The following is a 6,155-nucleotide window of genomic DNA, read 5'->3' as shown; positions in this document are numbered from 1 at the left end:
CTGGCAAAGCTTTACAGAGCCAAGGTAATGGATCCCTTCTCCTTTGTGTAGAAATAAGCTTTACCAGTATTTTTCTTTATTATTTTTCTTAGAACTCTAATCAACACAACACTGTGTGGATGTGTTAGAACATATCATGAGACAAAATTGCAGAATAGTCTTCACATGCACAGACTATTATAGGTAAAAAGCTTGGACAGCTGAAGCTGCCTGCAAAATGTCCTTTCAAGGAAGACATCTGTTTGAGGTACTTGATCAAAGGGGTCACAAGTGGGAGGGCTTTCATTCCCCAAACCACCCTCCTCAGGGACTGCCAGCTCTTCTAAATGCAGAGCACCTGTACACTTTAATCAGGCTTTTAAACCTATGTATAGCCTTTCCTTTTGGCACAAGGCTTGGCCTACAAAAATAATCAAGCCTTTCCCAAAAGTCGACTTTACCAATGAAGGGGCGCCCTCACTTCTAAGAGTAGGAAGGCACCTCTCGCCATGAGAGTTATAGGCCTAACAAATGCCACCTTTTGAGGCAGTTCCTTTTGCCCAGTTTCATTCAAGAACTCTCCAACAGCATGGAAAAGTGGTCTTTCCCATGACTTTGCCCATGCTTCTATCCAGCCATAAAAGAACTTCCTTATCTTGATGGATCACCACACCAGATCTGTCAGTGGGGGAAGTCTGTCCATCCTTCCTTACCACTGGAATGCTCGTATAACAGGTGCTAGTCTGTCAGGCAGGGCCTCCAGTCCTTGACAGTTCAAGGAACATGGTCAAGAGAAGGGATCAACCAATATCGTTTTTCGGTGCTATTATGATACCGATATTTCAGCCACCTCTCAGGCTGATATTGTCTGCCGATATTCTGTACATTTAGAAAAAAAGTACACTTTTTTTCTTTATCGTACATCACGGGACACAGAGCCATAGTAGTTACTATGTGGGTTTTAAGTCACCTTTCAGGTGATGGACACTTGCACACCCTAAGACAAGAAGTCCACTCCCTATATAACCCCTCCCACTACTGGGAGTACCTCAGTTTTTTCGCCAGTATCAAGTGTTGGTCACGGGTAAAGATGTGCTGTGCTGAGCTCCACTGGAATATTCCTTGCTGGGGCAGGCTATGCAACCAGATCCATTCAAAGTGTCTTTTCAGGCCAAATTGAATGGTACCCGAGCCTCGTATCGGAAGAAACGAGGTTTAGCCCGTAACGCTTCTCTTTTTAGAGAGCTGGACCACGGGATCCAGTGCTTTGGTTTTTTCAGCCATAAAGTTTTCCTGGCGGGGTGCTTTATGGGTCCAAGAGTGTGGATCCCCTGATAAAAAGGGGCCCCGGTTCCTGAAGGTTTTTTAATGGAGCCCACTGTGAGGAGTGAAGATTGGGTCTGTTGGTTTTACCACAGAATCCCTGCAGCGGGAAAGGTAAGTGGAGATTTCTACGGAATTTTAAATTCTCTTATGAATTGTCTCCTTTTAAAAAGTAAATGTCATGCCTAAAAGTCACCACTGGCAGGTGTATAGAGCACGTACCTTTCATGCTTTCCTCAGATCACTCTGTACTCAGCAGAAGCTGCAGACTTCCCTCCGGCGTGCAGTCCCAGGCCTCCGGTAAGGTGTTGGAGGATTTTTTCCTAAAAACACCCCCCACCTGGACAGAAGCTTTCCCCCACTCTCTGGATAGAGGGAGAAGCCAGAAACAATGCTGCTCCATTTTCCACCGCCTGCACGGCGGTTTGTCACAGCCTCCTTGCCACCCCCCCCACCCCACACACGCCGATCCTGTCGGATCTCAGGCCCGCGCTCGCATGGGAAATGCTCTTTTTTAAAAAGAGGAGAGGGGGGCGTGGTGGGTATATGGAGGAGGCGTGGCTTATCGCGGCATTGGCGTGCAGCAACGTCCAGCGCAGGAGAACTTTTAAAAAGCTCAATTTTGCTGTCTGAAACTGTTGGAGGGACACAAACTAAACTAAAGCACCAGGCTGAGCACTAATAGCAGCGGCAATTGCTAGACTATTTGCTCAAGCAGTGGGTGCGATTTCTTCTGGTAGTACCTCTGCATTTGTGCATCGGGCTATGGTCAGAAGGGAGGGTAGAAACACCCCAAAAAAGGGCTCAAGAGGGACTCCTTCAAACGCTAAAAAGCCTAAACGCATCTCTACAATAGCATCCTCCCCTGTGAGATCTGAGGTGGCTGGTCAGAGTGAGCCATCAGGGCTGTCAAATGTTGCAACTGTTTCCAACACTGCAGCCCCTGCCTATATTACTGAAGAGGTTTTTTTTTCTGCAGCCATGACGGGTTGGTCCCCGTCTCCTCGTTTTCTCAGATCAAATGTTCTCAAGGATCCAGAGAAAAAGAAGTCTCTCTTTCAAGCATTGGACCGTCTTTTGTCTCAAAAAGTGATCTCGGTGGTCCCCATGCAAGAGCAGGGATTGGGGTTTTATTCAAACCTTTTCACGGTGCCAAAACCAAATGGAGATGTCAGACCCATTCTGGATCTCAAGAATCTAAACCGGTTCCTGAATATCTGCTCTTTCCGCATGAAGTCAATCTGATCAGTAGTCTCCATCCCACAAGGAGAACTTCTGGCGCCAATCGACATCAAGGATGCATACCTCCATGTGCCGATTTTCCCTGCTCACCAGAAATATCTACGCTTCAAGGTAGAAAATCTTCATTTTCAATTTGTAGCTCTGCCTTTCGGTCTAGCTACTGCACCTTCAAATGTTTACAAAGGTCCTGGCCCCTCCTTTAGCCAGATTAAGGGCCCAAGGTATAACGATTATAGCATACCTAGACGATCTACTCTTGATAGACCAGTCGGTAGCCCGCTTAGACCAAAGTATGATCACCACAGTCAACTACCTGGAATACCTAGGCTGGATTCTCAACCTAGAGCAATCCTCCTTAAAACCATCAAGAAGATTAGAATACTTGAGTCAGATCATAGATACAGCCCAGGAAAATGTATTCTTGCCCCAGGCAAAGATCAGTGCCATAAAGGAACTGATTCAGGTGGTCAAGGCAAAGAAGAATCCTTCCATTCGACTTTGCATGAGGTTGTTGGCAAAGATACTTTGAAGTGCAAAGGGGGGATTTGGGGTCTTTTAGACCCCCGATCCCTCCATAAAGAGTACCTGTCACCACCTATTACAAGGGATGCTTACATTCCTCGTGACAGCAATAAAAATGATCAAATTTTTTTTCCCTGAAAACACAATTTAATTATATAAAAATAAATAAGAAAAAAAAATTTTTAAAGCGCAGCAAAGAAAACGGATATGGAAGTTGTGCCCGCATATGTAAACGGTGTTCAAATATCACATGTGAGGTATCGCCACGATCATCAGAGCAAAAGTAATAATTCTAGAACTAGACCTCCTCTGTAACTCTAACCTGGTAACCGTAAAACATTTTTAAAGCGTTACCTATGGAGATTTTTAGGTACTGTAGTTTGTCGCCATTCCATGAGTGCGTGCAATTATAAAGAATGACATGTTTGGTATCTATTTACACGGCGTAACATCATCTTTCACATAACAAAAAAATTGGGGTAACTTTACTGTTTCATTTTTTTTTTTTAATTCATTTAAGTGTCTTTTTTTCCAAAAAGTTAAGTTTAAAACACCGCTGCACTAATACCGTGTGACATAAAATATTGCAACAATCGCCATTTTATTCTCTAGATTCTCTGCTAATATATATATATATATATATATATATATATATAAAATGTTTGGGGGTTCTAAGTAATATTCTAGCAAAAAATATGAAAATATGAATTTTAACTTGTAAACACTAAATGTCAGAAATAGGCTTAGTCATGAAAGGGATTATTATTATTTTTTTTTTTTTTACTAGTAATGGCGGCGATCTGCGATATTTATTTATTTATTTATTTTTTTTTATCGATACTGCGACATTACGGCAGACACTTTTGACACATTTTTGGGTTCATTATACAGTGATCAGTGCTATGAAAATGCACTGATTACTGTATAAATTTACTGGCAGGGAAGGGGTTAACACTAGGGGGCGATCAAGGGGTTAACTGTGTTCCCTATGTGTGTGTTCTAACTGTAGGGGATGGGACTGACTATAGGAGATGAAAGATCGTGGTTCCCAGCTCGTAGGAACTCACGATCTCTCTTTCTCTCTCTCTCTCCTCATCTCACAGAACAGGGATTTGTGTGTTTATACACACACACACGCGTCCCTGTTCTGCCTCTCGTGGCCGGCGGTCATTGTGACCACCGCTCACAAGCATCGGCACCCCCGTTGTGCAGCAGGCGCGCGTCTGCTGTCCCACTTAAAGGGACCGACATACAGCTATGACGGTTCACGGGATCGTGCCGACCTGCCGCAGTATAATTACGGCGGCTGGTCGGCAAGTTTTAACCAAGTTATACGCCACGCTTTTTTTTTTGAGGTTTTTATCTGATTAATCAAAACAATCGGTCAACTAATCGATTATGAAAATAATCGTTAGTTGCAGCCCTACACTTAAGGCCACTAGCATAAAACTGTAGTTGGCCACCAGATTTGCACACATCTCAGGAGGGATTTTGGCCCACTCCTCTTTTGAGGCTGACGTTTGGTGACTCGAACCTTCAGCTCCCTCCACGTATTTTCTATGGGATTAAGGTCTGAACACTGGCTAGGCCACTCCAGGACCTTAATGTGCTTCTTCTTGAGCCACTTCTTTGTTGCCTTGGCTGTGTGTTTCGGGACATTGTCATGCTGGAATACCCATCCATGACCCATTTTCAATGCCCTGGCTAAAGGAAAGAGGTTCTCACGCAAGATTTGATGGTACATGGCCCCATCCTTTGTCCCTTTGATGCAGTGAAGTTGTCCCAGCCCCTTAGCAAAAGAACGCCCCCAAAGCATAATGTTTCCACCTCCATGTTTAATGGTGGGGATGGTGTTCTTGGTGTCATAGGCAGCATTCCTCCTCCTCCAAACCTGGCAAGTTGAGTTGATGCCAAAGAGCTCGATTTTAGTCCCAGCTGACCACAACACTTTCACCCAGTTCTCTGAATCATTCAGATGTTCATTAGCAAACTTTAGCCGGGCCTGTACATGTGCTTTCTTGAGCAGGGGGTCCTTGTGGGTGCTGCAGTATTTCAGTCCTTCACAGCGTAGTAGGTTACCAATTGTTTTCTTGGCTATTATGGTCCCAGCTGCCTTGAGATCATTGGGGGATTCTCCCGTGTAGTTCTGGGCTGATTCCTCACCATTCTCTTGATCATTGAAACTCCACGAGGTGAGATCTTGCACAGAGCCCCAGACCGAGGGAGATTGACAGTTATTTTGTTTCTTTCATTTGCGAATAATCACACCAACTGTTGTCACCCTCTCACCAAGCTGCTTGGCGATGGTCTTGTAGCCCATTCCAGCCTTGTGCAGGTCTAGAATCTTATCCCTGACATCCTTGGTCTTGGCCATGGTGCAGAGATTGGAATCTGATTTATTGCTTCTGTGGACAGGTGTCTTTTATACAGGTAACAAGCTGAGATTAGGCACACTCCCTTTAAGAGAGTGCTCCTAATCTCAGCTCGTTACCTGTATAGAAAACACCTGGGAGCCAGAACTCTTGCTGATTGATAGGGATGAAATACTTATTTCACTCATTAAAATGCAAATTAATTTATAACTTTTTTGAATGCGTTTTTCTGGATATTTTTGTTGTTATACTGTCTCTCACTGTTAAAATGAACCTACCATTAAAATATAGACTGATCATTTCTTTGTCAGTGGGCAAACGTACAAAATCAGCAGGGGATCAAATACTTTTTTTTTTTTTTTTTTTCCCCCCCTCACTGTATCACTCATGGTCTAAGAATCAATTACAATTCTGTACAATTAGGACAGCACTTTTAATCACACAGCCTGCCTCTGGACTGTAAAACTGGTTCCCAAAGCCTTTTCTCCCCTACACTCCAGCAGTCACAGGACCTGTGCTATCATCAAGTACAATGAAGAGCCCAGAGGCCTGCAGTGGATGCGAGGACACAAGGATATTCTACTGGCAGAGTGTAGGGAAGTAGAGGAGAGCACTGACTGCCAGGGAAGAGGAGAATCAGCTCTTTGCTGTCTGCCAGACCTAAACAAGCAATTAACCATTGCAGTGCTGGAGCTGCCAGTGAGCATTTTTTTTTCT

Source organism: Aquarana catesbeiana, linkage group LG01, assembly GCF_042186555.1.
Source record: "Aquarana catesbeiana isolate 2022-GZ linkage group LG01, ASM4218655v1, whole genome shotgun sequence".
NCBI lineage: Eukaryota > Metazoa > Chordata > Amphibia > Anura > Ranidae > Aquarana > Aquarana catesbeiana.
Note: the sequence above shows the minus strand (reverse complement) of the source record.